We start from the raw sequence: 19,358 nt of genomic DNA on the forward strand, positions 1-19,358 counted from the left end.
ACCAAAACCCACATGTTCTCCCCACCCCGGGGGATTGTGTTCCCTGGGTAGGGAACTTGACCGAATCCCGCCTCGTTGCCGCCTCCTCTGCTAGAAGTGCTGGGATGTCTGCCCAACGTGGCTTGGCTTGGGCAGTGGGGAAATCTTCCAGGAACGTTGATTTAAAAATCCTACTGACAAATAGCTTTTTTTTCTTCCCCTGCAAGGGTAAACCTGAGATGCCAAGACCCTGCTGCATTGGATGTTGTGGCTGGGGAGAGCAGAACCTGCAGGGCAGATCCTCTCTTTGAGGGGCTGGGTTTTATTGGCACAGGCTTGAACCATGGGAAGGTATATCCCTAATGATCAGTCCTGGCTGGTCTAATGGTGTGGGGTGATTTGTTTGTGCTGCATTGGGGAGCTCAGGATCCAAGCGCTGGGAGGGCAGCAGGGGCACCCTAAGTGTTGGGGGTTGGTAGGTTCAGGATGGAAGCCCATCTGTTCCTCCTTAGCTAAATTGCGCTGTCTTGGGTACCTGGATGGCCCGCCTTGCTGTGGTCCCTGAAACAGAGTTGCCGTAGTGATGAAACTGTACATGAATGACCCTTCTCTCTGCCACATGGTGACGTGTTTTCCCATGGGAGTCCCTTGGACTTGCTGGATTCTCTGTCCCTGTGGGGGGCACCAGCTTCTCTGGAGAAAGTAGCATTGGAATGTTTTGGTGCCAGGGTTTGTGCTCATTGTGCCCAGGACGGGTTTTGTGCAGCAGGAGGTGGGAGAGTGGAAATGGGGGTGAGTGAGGCCAAGAGAGGAGGCTGAAGCCAGTATGTTTCTGACCTGATTTGAGCAAAGCGGCAGGTGTCCTTCCTTGGGAAAAGGTAATTATTTAGCTTGATGCGTTTACTGGCTTGGGAAGGGCAGGGCACTTGGGTACTGGCACAAACCGATCCACCAGTTGTGGATCCTTGCACTCTAGCACCAGTATGGATCTAGTGCAGTGTGTCCCTTCTCATTTTGTCCTGGTCCTATCCGTAGGCAGCTACTGTATCGCCTGGAGGCATTAGCCTGATGTGGGCATGCAGGCTAGTGATGTGGCTCCTAGCAGCGCTTGACTCTCTGAGTCAGGCATGCAGCATGTTGACATGCTACTTAACTCCACACAGCATCTGTGCTGGGGAAACACCAGGCTAAAAATAAACCAAATGGTGAGGCAATTATGTATTTATAATCTTCTTAGATTTCAGGATAGAGGCTCTCTGTTTGCATGTGCTCTGCCTGCGTTTGAAAAGGCAATGGAAGGGGAGGAATCGGCTTCCCTCCTTGGGCAGGGATCTGCTACTGGTTCTGTAAGGTGGATGCAGGCAGAGTGATGCCTAGTGGAGAGGACAGAATAAACCAGATGTTGCTGTTCCGGCCCAGGGAGCCTGCAGTTGTGATTTATCAGAGTGGGGAAATTTAGAGGATTCAGGTCTGGATAACTGGCATCCAAGAGTTTTAAAAGCAGTGGCTGAGGAGCTTCCTGGGTCACCAATGGCTTTTTTTTTTTTTTTTGGTTGTCCCCTGTCTCCTCCTCCTCCGCACCCCCTGCTCCTGTCCCCTCTCTTCTTCAATAATTCTTGGAATGCTGGGGAACTTCCCGAAGATTGGAGGGAAGCTATTGTGCTATTCTTTAAAATGTGTAAACAGAATGACCCAAATAATTATAGGCCTGACATTGATCGTGGGGACAGCTGATTTGGGTCTTGTTAATAAAGGAGGGAAAAATAACACCAGTCAGCATGGCTTTATGGAAAAAAGATCCTATTAAACTAAAGTGATTTTTTTTTTTTTGAATGAGATTACAAGTTAGGTTGATAAAGGCAATAGTGTTGATATAATTTTAGACTTTTGTAAGGCATTTGACTTGGTACTGCACAGCATTTTGATTTTTAAACAAACTAGAATGATTAAAAAAAGAAACATATCAGCTAGCCAGTTTTAGTCCATTGGACATGTGCGAAGTCTCAAAATGTAATTGTAAATGTGGAATCCTCGTAGAGCGGGTGTGTTTCTGGTGGGGCCCTGCAGGGATCAGTCCTGATACAAATTTTAATGAATGACCTGGAAGAAAACATAAAATCATCATTGATAACACTGATAAACAACACACAGGTTGGTGGAGTGGTAAACTGTGAAGAAGACAAGTCACTATTAAAGAGCAGTTTGAATTGCTCTTTAAGCTCAGTGCAAGCAAACTATGTTTTAATATGGCCGTATCTAAATTTATACATCCAGAAACAAACTTAGAGGATGGGGGACTCTGTCTTGGGAAGCATGACTCTGGGGGTGAGGTGGGGAAGTTGGGGAGGGTCCTGAATAATCAGTCCAACATGAGCACCCAGTGTGATGCGGTGGCCAAAAGAGCTAGTGAGATCCTTTGATGTATAAACAGGGGGATATCGAGTACTAGAGAGATTATGCTACCTCTGGATCTGGAACGACTGCTTCTAGAATGCTGTATCCAGTTCTGATGTGTCCAGTTCAAGAAGGATGTTGATAAATGTGAGAAGGTTCAGAGAAGAGCCACAAGAATGATCAAAGGATTGGGAAACATGCCGAATAATGAGAGATTCCAAGAGCTTAATCTCTTTTGCTTAACAAAGAGAAGGTTAAGGGAGGACTTGATCACAGCCTGTAAGTACCTACATGGGGAACAAAAAATTGATCGTTGGCTCTTTAGTCTAGCAGACAAAGGTTTAAAAAGATCCAGTGGCAGGTAGCTGAAGCTTGACCAATTCAGTCGGGAAATAAGGCATACATTTTTAACAGTGAGAGTAATTAGCCCTTGGAACAGCTCAACAAGGGTTATGCTGGATTCTCTATTTTAAAATCAAGACTGATGCTTTTCTAAAAGATCTGCTCTGGTTCAAACAGGAATTAATTGAGGGAAGTCCTGTGCTATACAGGCGGTTAGACTAGTGGTCCCTTCTGGCTCCATAATCTATGCTACTGAAGACTTTTAAACCATGGATGGTGTTGGAAGAAAGGGAAAACTCGGATTCCTGGACCCCAAGTTATGAAGTGAGGGCAAGGAAACTCCATGTAACAAGGCACTCGAGACAAAATCCTTTCTGGGTACTTGGCCTATGCTTTTCTGTCCTGTTCAGAATAGAAGCCATCACTACAGGCAAGCTCTCATTTCCCTTTCCACATCAACCCTGAAAGGGTGAATTGTGTGTTTGAGCTGACCCTAAAGATGGGATGTCAGATCTGTAGCAGATGGGTGTCTAACACCAGCCAAAATAGCTCATCTGTTTTCCAGTTGGTTTGTCCTGGAGGGATCTGGCCTTCTCATAGACTTTAAGACCAGAAAGGACCATCGTAGGACAGGAAGGGACCTCAAGAGATCATCTAGTCCAGTCTCCCGCACTCATGGCAAGACTTAAGTATTATCTAGCCTGTCCCTGACAGGTGTCTGTCTGTCCTGCTCTTAAAAATCTACAATAATGGAGATTCCACCACCTTCCTACGCAATTTATTCCAGTGCTTAACCACCCTGACAGGAAGTTCTTCCTACTGTCCAACCTAAACAGCCCGTGCTGCAATTTAAGCCATTTCTTCTTGACCTGTTCTCAGAGGTTAACAAAAACCAATTTATCTCCTTCCTCCTTGTAACAACCTTTTCTGTACTTTAAAACTTATTGTGTCCCCCCCTCAGTCTTCTCTTCTCCAGAGTAAATAAACCCAGTTTTTTCAATCTTCCTTTATAGGTCATGTTTTCTAGACCTTTAATGATTTTTGTTGCTTTTCTCTGGACTTTCTCTAATTTCTTCATGATCATCTAGTCTGACCTCCTGCATGGTGCAGGTCACAGAACCTCACCCACCCACCCACTCCTGTTGTAGGCCCATAATAGTAGGTCTGGCTGAGTTACTGAAGTCCTCAAATCTTTGATTTAAAGACTCCAGAAGTTACAGAGAATCCACCATTTACTCTAATTCTGACCAGCAAGTGACCTGTGCCCCATGCTGCAGAGGAAGATGAAAAGCCCCCAGGATCTCTGCCAATATGACCTGGGGGGAAATTCCTTCCTGATTCCAAACATGGCAGTCAGTTAAACCCTGAGCATGTGGGCAAGACCCACCAGCCAGACACCTGGAAAAGAATTCTCCATAGTAACATAGCCCTTCCCATCTAGTGTCCCGCTTTCAGCCAGTGGAGATATTTTCTGCTAATAGTTGCGGATGGGCCTTATGCCATTGTAGTTAATCTCATCATACCATCCCCTCCTTAAATTTATCAAGCTCCGCCTTAAAACAAGTTAGGTCTTTTGCCCCACTCCCCTTAGAGGGCTGTTCCAAAATTTCACTCCTCTGATGGCTAGCAACCTATTGATAGCCAGTTTATATCCATTTTTTTTTTTTTTGGTGCCAACATTGGCCCTTAACTTAAATAACGCCTCTCCCTTTCTGGTGTTTATTCCTCTGATGCATTTATAGAGAGCAATTATATCTCCCTATAGCCTTCATTTTGTTAGGCTGAACAAACCAAGCTCCATGAGTCTCCTCTTATACTGTAGGTTCTCTATTCCTCTGATCATCCTGGTAGCCCTTCTCTGCACCATTCCAGTTTGAATTAATCTTTCTTAAACATAGAAGACCAGAATTGCACACAGTATTCCAGATGAGGTCTCATCAGTGCCTTGTATAATGGTAATAACACTTCCCTATCTCTACTGAAAATACCTCACCTGAAGTATCCTAGGATTACATTAGCCTTTTTCATGGCCATGTTACAATGGCAGCTCATGGTCCTTCTCTGATCAACTGATACCCAGGTTTTTCTCCTCTGTCACTTCCAACTGGTAGGTCCTCAGCTTGTAGCAAAAATTCTTGTTGTTAGTCCCGAAGTACATGGCTTTGCACTACTAAATTTCATCCCATTTCTATTACTCCAGGTTTCAAGGTCATCTAAATCTTGTATATTCTGGTCTTCCTCCATATTGGCAATACCTCCCAACTTTATCATCTACAGATATTATTAGTACGCTCCCAAAGTCATTAATGAAAATGTTAAATAAGATTGGTCCCAAGACTTATTCTTGAGGAATTCCACTAGTAACCACCCTCCAGCCTGAGAGAGTTCACCTCAGCATGACCCACTGTACTCTTCTCTTTAACCAATTCCCTCACCACCTTTCAATTCTCATATTAATCCCTGACTTCTCCAATTTAACGAATAATTTCCCATGCAGAACTGTATCAAATGCTTTACTGACATTCAGGTAGATTAGGTCTCCTGCATTTTCCTTTGTCTAGAAAATCCATATCTTCTCAAAGAGGTCAGATTGATCTGCTATGATCTACCTTTTATAAAACAAGGTTGTGTTTTATCCCAATTCCCATTTACCTCTGTCCTTAACTACTTAGTTTCAAATTTGTTCTAGAACTTTGCACACAACTGAGGTCAAACTAACAGGCCGGTAGTTTCCTGTATCACTTTTTTCTTTAGCAAATATAGTACCTATATTTAAGGTTCTCCAGTCAGGGTATAACTCCCTGAATTTACGGATTCATTAAAAATCCTTGCTATTGGGTTTGCAATTTCATATGCCATTTCCTTTAATATTCTAGTATGGAGATTATCCATGCCCCTGATTTGGTGCCATTAAGCTGTTTGAATTTGGCTTCGACTTTTGAAAATGGTAATTTCTTCTTCCATATCCTTGTTCCCAGTAGCCAGCCTGCCACTGCCTCCAAGCTCCTAATTACTTTTTTTTTTTTTTTTTTAAACCTCAAGCAAAGTATTCATTTAGGTGTAGGGCCATGCCTAGATTATCTCTAATCTTCACCCCCTCCTCAGTGTTTAGCAGTCCCACTTCTTTCCTTGTTTTCTTTTTATTTATATGGCTAAAGAACCTTTTACTATTGATTTTAATTTCCTTTGCAAGGTCCAGCTCTGCTTGGCTGTTAGCAGTTCTTACTTTTTCCCTACACTTTCTGACCTCCCAGAGGTAGCTTTCCTTTCTGATCCATCCCATCTTCCATTCCGTGTAGGCTCTCTGCTGTCTCTTAACCTGTTTTGAGATGCTTGTTCATCCAGTTTGGTCTGCAACTCTTCTCTACACACTTCCCCAAGCAAGGTGTGTGGGGTGAGGCGGGATGTAGGCTTCAGATGCTTTAAGTCAAAGCTGCAGAAACGAACTCCATTCGTGTACATTCAGATCGTTGAGTTCTTCAGTCCAGTCAGTTTCCCTCATTCCGCTTCCTGGTCCCCTTTGGTGGGCATCAAGCAGGCTGACTTGGGGACAGTGTTAATTCTTTCTGAGGAGACTTTAAATCCCTCAGTCTTGTTGAATTGAAATAATGGCTTACCTCTGTGGGCATCCCTTAGGCACAGAAGGCAGGGGGTGAGCAGTAGGGCATTTACCAAAGGGAGCAGCAGGAGGCCATATTGCTAAGGGGATGAGCTTTGGAGAGGTGTTCATTAAAATAAGCTTTTTGGGTTGGTTTGTTTTTAAAGTTTGCATATCCCTTTCTGAATTCCCTGACGTGGCACTCCAGAGGCCTGTGCGAACACAATGGGGAGACCAGTTCTTGCTGTGCTTACGGAACTGACTGCAGATGGGCAGCTCCAAAAGATATTTTTTTTTTTAATACCATCTCTAAACTTTAAATTTTAAAAAACATTGCCTGATTCATATCAGGTGAGGGTGAGGTAGGTTCTGCCTTGCTCACAGAATCCACCACCAAGGAGGCCTGCTTCCAGATGAGTTATTAATAAGATCGTAGTTCCAGCCTCCTTGTTATAGGCATCTACTGTTCAGGGTGTGAAGGGAGATCCCTAATCCCAGTGGCATCCTTGGTCAAACGTAGCGTGTGGAAGGGCACGTTGTCCTCTTATAGGTAAAGGCAACTAGCAGTGGGGGTCTTGGTGCACATAAGTAATAATTGTGATGCGTGTGCAGCTTAATAAGAGGAAGCAGCCGTCCCACCACCTGGGACTGACCAGTGTTTTCGAAGGCTGTAGAGACCCATCATTTTGGATGAATACTTCAGTTTTCCTGTATGACAGCCCTGGATGGGTCTTGTGTGGGGATTGAACTCCTTTCCTCTGCATCTGAAAAACAGGAGCATCTGCTGTTTATGCTAAAAAACCGGGTCCATTAGCTCATACGTAGTTGCAAACTCTTTTAGGCAGTCAAGCCACTAGCTGGGGACAAAGGGCCCCACAGTATTAGGGTGCCACCGAGGTAATGCAGGGATGCACCATACTCAGGCCATCTAAGAGGAAATCTGGAAGTGTTGGTCACGTGGGTGCTTTTCAAGCCCTCTTCTTAGTAATTGCATCTCCTGGTGTGACTGGGAAGTTGTGAGCCTGTCTATTGGAAATACTCATCAGTAGTGCTTTACAGAGTCAGTTTGTTCCATTTGTCCTCCTTCCCTCCTCCTCCCCCCCCCCCCCCAGCTGTCCTGATAACTTTGCCTTTGAAGTTCAGTTTTTCACTGGGCAGCTAGCACAGGGAGGATGCAGCTCACTCTGCTACAGCAGGCAGCAAGGGGCTCGTGAGGGGCTGATTGCTCTTTGAGGGGTGACTGCAAACGCCTCCTTGTCATGATGGTGCTGCAGCCTCCCACCATCTCTCCTCCCTTCCACTCTTGGTCTTGTATTCCCCTCTCCCAGCCTTATACTGGGCCGAACTCTCCAGTCGCTTCCAAGCGGGGCAGTTCCCAGACGTGGGCCTATCTCTGCCTCTCGGAGCTGTAGGCAAACAGGGTTTGTCTCCTTGCCCAGACAGGAATCAAAGAGGAGGTTCCTTCTACAGGTGATGCAGAGCAGGCAGGGAGAGATTCCAAAAGAGTGCTGATGCACTAAAGCATGTCCTAAAATACTGCCCTGCTTTTCTGTTCTCCTCCCCTACCTTAGCCTGGATTTCTGCTGTAACTTGCCACACACTTCTGAGCGCAGCAAGGTCCAGGCCTGACCTTACAGCTCAGATCACTGCTGCTCTGGAAGCACACTAACTTCAGTGGGAATTGGACATGCTCGCCACCTCTTGGGATCAGGCACTGGGTGCAGAGACCACTTCCAGGAGCTGCCTAGGTAGCTCCAGTGTGGAATGCTGTTGCTAGGGGGAGTATTTGGAAGAAGCACTCGGGAGTGGGTAGAGAGAAGGGAGGAGCCCTATTCTGTAACTGGATCAGTGTCCATAGCCTGGCCCAGTTGAGGCCTGTCACACTCGGAGAGGGGGGGATGGTCTCTGGAGCTATCTAGTAGTATGTTACAAGTTCTGACACCAATCCAGAAAATGGTGGTGGTGGCAGCAGGGGGAACTTGCGTGTTTTTTTCTTTCGCAACAGCTGCTTGGCATGGGCTGACGGGACTTGGCTTTCAGAGTTTTATTTAGTTGACCCTTTAAAGAAGGGTTTGGCACCCTTGCCAGGATGGTTTGGATAATAGCAGGCTTGGTGCTGTCTGGTTGTAATGGGGCCTGTCCCAGTTAGGCGTGGAAAATTCAGTTCATCTCCCGTTTTCCTCAAGTCTGTTCCTATTGAGGTTTTTTTGTTTTTTTTTCCTCCGGCTCATTGCAAGGGAACTAGCTGTCTGCTGAAGCATGCTATCTGTGCAGCTCTAATACAGTGTTAATAGCATGAAAACCCTCATCACCTGGAATAGGCTGCAATGGAGAAATCCTGACCTGGATTTTTGTGCTGAACAGCAACTGCTGCTGGCTGTTTCCTGTGTCTTATGTGAATGGAGTACACAGTGTTACAGTAAAGATTTAATGCTGCTACTCTGCCCCATGGCTGTGCCAAGCCACTCTGGGAACAGTGGCTGATTTCACATACCTTGGGTACTGAAATAGCTGTGTCCCAACACGGTGAGGTAAGGAAGGAGAGGCAGCCTCCAGCAGACAATAGCATGGATATTCGGAGTTAGCAGAAGCCTGGGAGAGAGAAGGCTTCATGGCAGCATGTTCTGGCTCCCAGAAAGTGCCTTCTGATGTTCAGATACTCTCCAAACAAACTGGGTGTGCAGAGTGTTTGCAAAGTAATTTGGTTATAAAGAAAACTCTTCCACCCCCCGTTCTACATCATTGATTGAGACGGGAGCTGTGACCTCTTACAGGCAGGGAGCACCCAGGGCTCATCCTTTGAGGAATAGAGGAGGGTCCCAGTGACTGATCCTATGAACCTTCCATCAAGGGACAAGACAGCTATTGTATATGGCAGGTGCTCAGATACTACAGTGATGAGCCTGGTGTGACACCAGAACAGAATAGAACAGAGATCTCCATTTCCCCCCCCCCCCCAAATGGGTAGTACAGTAGATTCCACCTTGCGAGAGGGAATATTATAGCATCAGCTCTTACGCAGAGCAGCTAATTGCATGAGTGATGTGTAAAGTGGCAAAGTGTGAGGAGAGTCAGATCACAACCAGCCTGGGTGGGAAGCAGTGAGTTCTGATGACCCAGACTAACTTGATTCCAGTTCATCTGAATACCTGGATCTGCTCTTCCTTGGTTTACAATTCTTTGCTACACAGATGCCTTGGTCACAGATGTATGTCTCCTCTGCCTACTGGAAAGGGATCTATCTTATTTCTCCTAGATACACATGCAAGACTTACCCACAGGAATCTTTCTGTTCACTTCAGAAAGCCCTTTTTCCCCCTATGTGGGGTAGATGCCAAATGTTAATCAGTTCTATGTTCAGGGCATTTATGTAAACCCCCATTTCTTGCAGCCCAGGAACACACGCATGGATGCTGCTATCTGGGGAAGGTGTCCTTTGACCACCAGATGTGCAAGGGCTGGGGTTGTCCTAAGTGGGAGGGCAGTGTGGGTGGGGATAGGCAGAGATTCAGCTTGAATAACCTCTGCAGAGCAATCCTCCTCTGGCTAGTTGTGGGATCAGACTCCAAGCCCCCTCCTTCCGGTTCTTTGTGCAGAAGATGATGGGTTTGAGGAGGCGTATTGCAGCAGGGAAGGTTGAAGAGAGAGAGATGCTTGTGAAGGGATGCTGGGTTATTGCATTGAGACTGGCAGCCTGCATGCTGACTCCTGGCCATTTGAGACCTATCTCATCCAACTCCTAAAACTAGAACACATGTTTGGCCGGACACCAGGCCATTCTGGATGCTGGCACAGCGAGTGCAGAGGCTGAAATAGAAAAGGTGGCTCCCAGCTCAGCGTCCTTTTGGTGGCCCAAGGTGTGGGGTTCGAGTGATGGATACAGCCTTGGTAGCATCCCTCCAGTAGCTGCTGTTTCTCCTGGAGAACGTGCTCACTCTTTGCTCCTGTTCTCTTTATATCATATGCCTAGAACTTTTTCCTCTTGCCCGTTTCCATCACGGGGGCACATCATGTTCCCTTGCTTCAGTTTTTCCCCAATAGGAATTGAGGTCAGGATTCCCCCTGCACTCCCCACCGTACTCTGTGTGACTAACACCATCTAGCCGAGCTCCAAGGTAGGGACCCCCTCCCCTGCTTCTGCCCTCTTTACTTACCTACCACGCTACAATGAAAATGCTAGTTTGGTTGCAGTTCTGGTGTCTGTTGCAGGGAAGGGCTGGGAGGTGCTTTGAGTGTTGTGGGGGAGAAGGCAGTGGAGTTTGGAACATGTGCTGTGTGTGTTTCCTTCCTGGAAAACAAGGGAGGGCTTTTTGTTTTTTTGTTTTTTTTTCCAGGCCGGAGGTTTGGGAGCTGATTGAAAAATGGTTCCTGCTGTTACCAGCCTTTTGCAGGAGGTTGTTTCCTGTCTCGGGCACTCTGCGTTCCTCGAATGCAGCGTGCACACACACGCATGCCCCTGTGGGGGACACAGTGCCAGTCCTCTCCTTGCACAATGGCCGCGTGTGTTGGGTGTCTCTGAACTTAATCATCCCATTTTGTGTCTGTGGGAAGTGTGCAGAGGGGGCGGAGAAGGAGGATAGTCTAATGAGGGCCTGTTAAGGAATCGCTTTAGTAGTAAACAGCTTTGGTTGGCTTTGTGCCCACTTGGCTCCTCTCGGCCTTGCATGCTGCCCATCCGTGTTTTTCCAGCCCAGCTGTTTAGCTGAGCAGACTGCACAGGCCCAGAACTTTGCTCATGTGTGTTCTCTCCTTTGCATGCATGGGTGAGCTCCTCCGACTCGTCTCAAGACAGTATATGCCTCTGGGGTGCGATGGGCAGAGGCAGGATTTTGCTCTGTTTATACAAATGCACGTGTGGTGGTGTGAAGGCTGCTGACCGCTTTCTAATGACCAGAGGTGGGATGTTCTAGCCACTTGGGATTTGCAGCTGCATGTCTTGGAATCTAGACCAATCCAGACTCTTCCCCATCTGTAAGCATTGGCTGCTGATTCTGTTTAAAGGGCCTGATCCTTTTCCAGTCCTGGAAGCTGGGTGGTGGCAGTCCCTGTTACTCCTGGAAAGAAAGCGAAAGCGGTGAAGTGTCTTCTGGACTGTTACTTAACAGCTAGGATTCATCCCGGAGCCCAGTGCTATATATTTTAAAAGTGCTTTCACTGCCTCCGTGGGAGAGTGACTCCCAAGTATATTTGGAAGAGCTAAAGCAGAGAGACCCCAACTCTGCAGTCCATGTAGGAAGCTTGCCCGAATCCTGGGGCAGTGTCTAATCTGTATATATTTACAAAAATTAGCATGAATTGTCAGTTCATATTGCTTTCCAGTGGGATTTATAATAAATGAAGCCATTTGTTTATAGATGTGTTGCTTCCTAGAAGGGATTTTTGTGGTGTCTTGCTTTCTTCCCTCATTCTCTTTGGATACCTTCCTTCTTTGCACTCTTCTTCCTTGCTGCCCATCATCTGTCATTCCCACTGCTGGAGCTCTAGGATCTGCAGGCTGCCTGGTCTCCCCTTGCTGTCTGGGTATCTGAAGCATGGATGTCCTTCCAGTTCCAACTGTTCCTCCCTCCTTGTGGTCAGTGTGGATGTGGGGCCACATGTCCCAAAATGCCGTGGAGTGTCTCTTAGGAGCAAAGTGTTTGCTGGAGCCCAGGTGCTGACTCCTACTGGTGCTAAGGGTTGGATGCTTGAGTACAAAAGGTGAGATGTGGAAGGGGTGACAGAGGATGGAATTCAAGAAGGCTTGTGTCTAAATTCAGGTAGCGCCTTGCTCCCTCGAGTGGGTGTTGAGGGATGGCTGAGCCCACTGCCTAGGCTATGATTACACCAACTGTTGTCACTGTTCCACCTTGCCGGTGAGTGGGTCCAGGCAGCTTGCAAAGCGGCTGCGTCTCGGAGGAAGTCACGAGGCTGATTTGTTTTGTATGACACAATGTGGGCCTCATAGGGGTTGTGGTTCTGCCTTCAGGGCTTCCTCTCTCCTCTGTGTACCTGCATTCTGCTTAGAGCAGCTTGAGGTGCAGATGCTCTTCTCTGGTGCTGTTGTTGCCTATGATCATTGTTGTGCGCTTCTGAAGTGGGAAGGTAGGCTGGTGGGTAATAGGGTGCTGCGTGCGTAGGTGTGCACGAGTCAGGTGGGAGCAGAGGGCAGCGAGGCTGTTAGGTTTCCAGGGCTGTGTTGTTTCATGCTGTGGCCCCCTTCCATGCTGTCCTAGTCCTGATTTCTTGCTTTGAAAAAGACTTTCTCTCCTTGGGAGCACTTGGTCTTGGCAGTTGCTTTCTTCTGGTGGCTCTGGCGAGGGTTGGAGTTTTCCAGGCCATTGGAGCAGTGATGTGTTGAGGTTGAGGGTGGGTGGGAAGCTCACTGGACACACACAAGCGCTGATGAGTAATAGCAGTAGCTCAGCTTGGCTTCGGCCTTCTGGGGCCATCGTGATTTCAGCCCAGCCCATGGGGAGCGCCTGAGTGCCTTGCCTGCCACAGGGTGGATCCGTTCATCGCATTTCCCGCCTCCGGTTGTGTCTGGTCCTCCTGATCCCTTTGTCACTGACTCCCTGGGGGTAGCGTTATTAGAGCCATATTCTGAGCTCTATTCAAAGCTGGTCTATCTCTACTGACTACAGTGGGGGCTGTCCTTGAACTAGAAAGCATCCCCCTCTCCTTCTTCTCTCCCTCCCAGACTGGTGGATCTCATCAGCTGTGCCATGTTTCCACCAACCCTCTGCACACTTTAAACACATCACTGCTGGAACTTGGGCCTCCCCACTTTCTAGGTCAGGGATTGGCAACCTTTGGCATGTGGCCTTCCAGGGAAAGCCCCTGGCAGGCCGGGGTGGTTTGTTTACCTGCCGCATCCACCGGTCCGGCCGATCGCGGCTCCCACTGGCCCCGGTTTGCCGTCCCAGGCCAATGGGGGCTGCGGGAAGGACAGCTAGCACGTCCCTCGGCCCGCACTGCTTCCCGCAGCCCCCATTGGCCTGAAGCGGCAAACCAGGGCCAGTGGGAGCCGCGATCGGCCGGACCCATGGACGCGGCAGGTAAACAAACCATCCCGGCCTGCCAGGGGCTTTCCCTGGTGGGCCCCATGCCAAAGGTTGCCGATCTCTGTTCTAGGTCCTCGCTCAACCGCCACCCTGAGCGTTCTCCTGTCTTTCCTGGTATCAAACCCATTGTCTACCACATCCCCGTCCTAGCTGGAGGCATAGGCAGCCTTGTATCTGAGCTGCCTAAATGTTACCATTTTAAGCATGCACTCCTAAAGGAATGCTCCTTAAGACTTTAAACCTGAAATGTGACCATAGCTCTGATCTACTTCATGCAGCTGTGGAATGGCCCCTGCATGCTAAATATATCTCCTTTTAAATCAGTTGCTCTGTTCCCTTTAAATATTTTGTTTGTTTGGGGGGGGCCCCAAAACACAAGCTGAGCAGTCTAGTAGCCACTGGCTCCTCCCCCCTTCAGAAGCAGAATCCAGCTAGCAGAGGGCACCCATATGAATTAACAAGGCCTATCTCCATTACTGCCATCAGTGGTGAGCTCGTTCGCAAAGAAGTAAATGCTACCGTGCCAATATTAGGGTGGCCAGGTGCCTGGCTTTTAACCGGACAGTCCTATCGAAAAGAAGACCTGACAGTGTCCGGTCACTGCAGGCGGGGGAGGTGGGAAGGCACTGGCCATCACCCATGCCAGCTCCTACTCAGCCGGGGCTGCCTCCTACCTGCCTCGGGCGGCTGCAGCTCCCAGCCCTGGCTCCACAGGCAAGTCCCTCCTGTCCCGGGTCAGGGGGATGGGAGGGGAAAAGCAGAGAGCGATGGGGGGAGAGGGTGGAGGTCTCAGGGGGAAGAGGTGGGATGGGGAGGTTCCCGCACTCCTGCTGGAGTGTCCAGTTTTTAAATATTACCAAGTTGGCAATCCTACTTGCCATGGTGGTTTTGTGCTTTTTGTTTTAAGAGGTACAATTATGAGTGTCTAGGCACAAACTTGCCCTGATTTAAATTAAACCAGTGCAAGCCCCTCATTTCAGTTCACCTAAAACCTGTTCCTGTCAACTTACGCTAAACTGCAATAAACCTGCTTTAAATCAAAATATGTATGTCCACACAGTCTCTTGCACTGGCTTGAAGTAAATCAATTTAACATCACATCTTCAGTTAAATGATGCAGCCTTATGTGGAAATTAGCTCTAGGTTTGCCAGACCAAGACGGATGCAAGCGAGAGGAATCAAAACAGGAGTCAAGTTAAAAGTCCTAACTCATAGGCTGTATTGTCTCCAAGAGAAGGTTCCACTTATGATCAAAACATCCGAAGCTGCGCTCTATTTATGCGGCTGAAGGATGAGCAGTAATCCCCCATTTATGCTGTCCCAGCAGGAACCATAAGGATATCTGACATTATTCACTGCCTGTTGCAGCAAGGAGTTAAAAACTCGGGAACAGCCTTCTGCTCTGTTGACCTTATGGGGCTGTATGAGATGTACCTGAGCACAGAGTATGGTTCTTGGTGTTTTAGGTGTGTCTAGACAGGCACTTGTAGGAGCTACAGGTGAACAGTCTTTCAGCCAGTTCAGCAGAGGATTTTACCCCGTTAACAGAAATTCTCACCCCAGTGAGAAGGAATATCCTCCTCTCCCAAATATCCCCATTCCACTAGGGAGGCTCAGACACAGAAGTTAAATGACTCCTCATGAGCCATGCGGCAAGTTGGGGTCAGAATACTGGTGCCCCCTGTGCTCTAGACAGTACCGCTTCTCCCCACACTGGCAATGGGAATATGCTGTTCAGAAGGAAAGCAACACTGGGCAAGTTGTTGGGTAGTTAGTCCCTCGGTGTCCGAACTCTGACGGAAATGATCTAATTGTTGGCTGAGAGGTTTTTTTTGCGCTAGTGGCCCCCACTGAGATCTGGCCTCCGCTGTGCTAGGCATTGTATAAACACCTAGTAAGAGTCCAAGAGCTCACAGTCTGAACAAAGGATATGAGGGGGAAATGGAGAGCAAAGTGACTTGCCCAGGGCCGTACAGCAGGTCAGTGGCAGGAATGGAACCCAATTTCCTGACCCTCAGTCCCGTGCTCTGTCTATTAGACTGCACTTCCTCTCAGGCTGTACTATTTTGTTGCTCTCAAAGGAGCTGTGATTTTTGGTGCTGATTTGCCGGAAGCCCTGCTGTGCCCAGATGTGTGGCTCCTGGCAAGGAAGTGGAGGTTTGCCTTCAGCACCATGTAGCTGTTGGCTTCTGCTTCTGTGAAGAGTAGGGTGCCATTCTCTTCGCTGGGACTTCAATGCCTCAGATGCAGCCCTACTGATCGTGACGTAGCTTAGCCCTTGGGTTGCTCACGCGGCTGCATGCTCCTGTCTCAGAGAGGGGGTCTGGAGTGGGGATAAGTTAAATCTCTCCTCCTACCCCATCTGTCTCCACCTCCTACTTGTCCTCTGCTGGGTCAGTCCGATGGAGACGCCCTGATCAGATGGGGAGGGCTGTACAGAGCAGTGCTGGGGGCGTGAGCCACGGGAGGGAGGAATAGAGAGCACGTCTGGCCCTTGGTGGGGTGAGGAGCCCAGGAGCGGCCTTGGCAGGGCAGAGATCCCCAGCTCGACAGTGACTCCAGCCCTGGCATGCTGGCTGGAGTGGCACAAGCAGGGTGGTTTCCCCCTTGGCCGGCACCCCCAGGACCTCGCAGCCGAGCCTGCCGACTGCTTCCCTCCCAGGCAGGACAGCAAGCTATGCTGCTGGGTCTTCGTTCCCGCGCTCGTGCAGCCGAGTTGACTAATTCTGGCTCCCTGATCTCTGGGCCAAGAGCAGCCACAGGAAGAGGAGGAGGAGTCGGGGGTGGCGGCTAGCAAGGGGCTGGACCAGGGGGTGGGCCTCCTGGCACTAAGCTGCCAAACCAGTTGGCAACTGCCTTCCCATTGGCTCCACTGTCGCCATGGAGATGGCGATTGGCCATGTGTGTGTTTGAGAGGGAGGGGCCTGCGTTAAGTACAATGTTTGTTTATATTTAAAAAAAAAAACCCTCCAGCCCTGTGCACTGTATGTTTTCTGATAACCAGCAGCCGCGCGGCTGGGGGCCTTGCGGTTTGTGTAAATAAAGCTCGTTGCCTCCCTCCCCAGCCAGAACAAGTGCAGCAGCGTTTCCGAGGAGGCCAATAATTCAATTTGGCCCCAAATCTAGATCTAGTCACCAACTGTGACCTGGCCCCCTCGGCATGGATCTTTATGTAGACGTATCGTTTTAGTCCAGCAGGCGGGTGAGGAGTTGTGGTTTTCTTTTTTAAATAAATAACCGTTCTGCTGTGCTGTTTGTAACCCAAACGCTGCGGCACCCAGTGCCTGATGGAGAAACTGGCTATAAACAAAACTTATCGGCGTTGAAAGAGTCGCAGGAGGGATCGGGGCGGGGAGAACAAACAGCATAACTAGTGAAAAGTTGACCTTAAAAAGAATTTTTTTCCCCCCCACTTGCTGATCTGTTGGGTAGAGAGGGAAGGAGACTGCTTGCTTCATATGTGTGCTTCAAACTGGCCGGGTCCCTTCGTGGAGGTGACCTGCAAAGGAGTTGGTAGACATCAGATTTTTTTTGCCTTTCTGTGATGGCTAAGGAAGACTGTATTGTGAGCGTTTGGATTGTCAGATCTGCTCATTCCTGGCTCTGCTGGGGAACTTCTTGATGGTCTTGTCCATGGCCTCTTTGGTTTTCCATGAAACCTGGGATGTTGAATCTTTAACACAGACATCCTTTCTCCCAGATGTATCTTAATTGCTTTAAACAAAAATGAAGTCTTTAGGCTAAGCACCTAAGTTGATAATGATAGACTGGTGAAAACTTTACTAATATAGACTGGCCTTAACTCATCTGACCAGCTGTAGAGAGCAGAAGGGTGTTCCAATTTCTTGGAATGACAATGTTTCACAGATTCCAGGGCCATAAAAGGGGCTATTGTGATAATCTAGACCAGCAATTTCCAAACCTTTATTGATTCATTTACCACTATCTTAAAAAAAAAAAAAAAGTTTGAAGCATGCAAATTTCTCCTTTTTGTGCCCATTTTATTTTAAGCCTTAATATGTATAATTTAAGTATTTCTGGACTCCATAGTCAAAGAAATGCCTAAGGAAGCCTAAAAGGTTAGATTATAGCATCCTTTTTAAACATCATGGTTTTAGACAATGCATCAAAAACCCAGAATGAAACCGCTCTGATTATTTCTTTTGAGCTACTCGGATTGCAAGAAACAATTTACCCACATCATGACATCTCGTGATGTGTTGGTGTATGCTCCTGAGCTACGCTCTGTGGCTTGACTTGTTAATTTGTTTGATTTTTAATTTTGCCGTTGCTGCTCATTCTTATCTGGCCTAGTCACGCTGGACATGAGCCAAAGGGCGCTTTGCTTCTTTTCTCACAAAACTTGCATCTAAAAGGGCTGGGTGTTTTTGAGGACAAACATGGGAAAACAAGTGCCGTTCTGCAAAAGGTATGTATGATAGGGCAGGGGCTCAAGGAAGTGGGTGAATCTTGGCTGAAAGTGGGGGCTTCATCAGGCAGCTTCTTGCTCCTTCGTGGTTCCAGACCCTGGATACTCCAATGCTGGGCAAACTGAACTGTCGCTTCCCTGCTGGGAGGAGGCCTAAATAGCAAGCAGCTGGTTGCCCCACAGATAGAGCCAGGAGGCTCTCTGTCACATAGCTAGGCTTTTATCCAGTGGGCCTGACTGGGCACCCTCGTCCCCTACAATTTCCTTGCAGAGCCAATTTCTCCATGCTCCCCCTGCCTCCTAGCCTTGCAGGGACTAGGCTGCAGCCTCTGCAGACCTGGGAGTGCAGAGGGAGTTCCTGCTTGACAGCAGTTTCCTGTATGGTGGCCTGTTGATCTCGGGGCTCCCTGGCGCTGCTGACTCTTCAGACACTGTGACCAGACCCTGTATGAATGTGCCTCTCTTTGGAGGAGAGGAACTGTGTTGGCGTGATACGGAACGTCACCGTTTCGCTTCAGTGGCTGGAGCTGTGTGACTTGGAGCCAGCTGTAGCCAGCTGTGCCCTGCTTAAGGGTACAGTACAGTCACATTGCATAGCGCACTGCTAAATAAAATTACTGTGCCAGCCTGGTCCCAGAGTGTTTGTACCCCGTCCTGGCTGAAAAGGGGAAAGAGCATTTTATGGCTCAGGTACTTTCTGATGCACTGCAGCGCATATGACAACTGTTGGTTTGAAACCAAAATCTTACCCCTTTTTTTGCGTACCTGATCTAGACTGACCTGCGTACCACAGGCCAGAGAACTTCACCCATTGATTCTTGTATGGAGCCCAACAACTTGTGGTTGAACTAAAACATCTACTTCTTCTCAGACCCTCTTCCAGGCTCGACGATCTGAATTTAAAAAAAAAATAAAAAATTAAAAGGCAGTTTTTTCCCCTATATTCTTAGCACTGCCTGGAAGCATGAGTCTAATCTCTCCCCACGCAGCTCACCTTTAAACTTCAAGACTTTGCATCTGCTTTTGCATAACCTCCCCCACTGTCTCACTTCTTTTTCTCTCTCTCCTGAACACCCATCAGCCCTGCTTCGAGAGCAGAATTCTATGCAAACTCTCTCACTCAAGGGGCATTTGCTTTAAGAAATAAACTAAATCCACTTGTCCTCAGGATTTTATATTCTGACTGTCTGAAGAGGTGTACCCTTCCTCCCATAATGTAGCCCATGTCTGAAATCTTACAGCTAATGAGAAACATGCACTATTCTTGCAGTGGTATTCTGGGGACTTTTCAGACTTAGGTACTGATTAATCATGGCCATGCATGTATCCAGTCCACTTCACCCCAAAGCACTTCACATACAGACATGACTGTCAAAATGTAGCCATCTCTGGGGTGCAGCCAGTGAATGCATCCATATGGAGGAGAGTGTTTTTATTTATATTTTATTTTATTTTATTTTTTTTACTAAAGATCCCATCTGCCTTTAATTTCCAATCTCTTTCTGGCTTCAGACAGTCCTAGTCGTAAGTAAATTACTTGCAGGGTAGGGCTCATGAGAGAGGGGGAGTCTGAATG

General features: G+C 48.0%; 1 protein-coding gene across 6 annotated transcripts in view; it reads left to right on the forward strand.

Moving 5' to 3' along the window:
* SLC2A4RG (SLC2A4 regulator) overlaps window positions 1-19,358 on the forward strand; it is a 42,906-nt gene that overhangs the window by 5,920 nt on the left and 17,628 nt on the right. The gene's annotated exons all lie outside the window — the stretch shown is intronic.

This window comes from Eretmochelys imbricata, chromosome 13 (assembly GCF_965152235.1).
Source record: "Eretmochelys imbricata isolate rEreImb1 chromosome 13, rEreImb1.hap1, whole genome shotgun sequence".
Classification (NCBI taxonomy): Eukaryota; Metazoa; Chordata; order Testudines; family Cheloniidae; genus Eretmochelys; species Eretmochelys imbricata.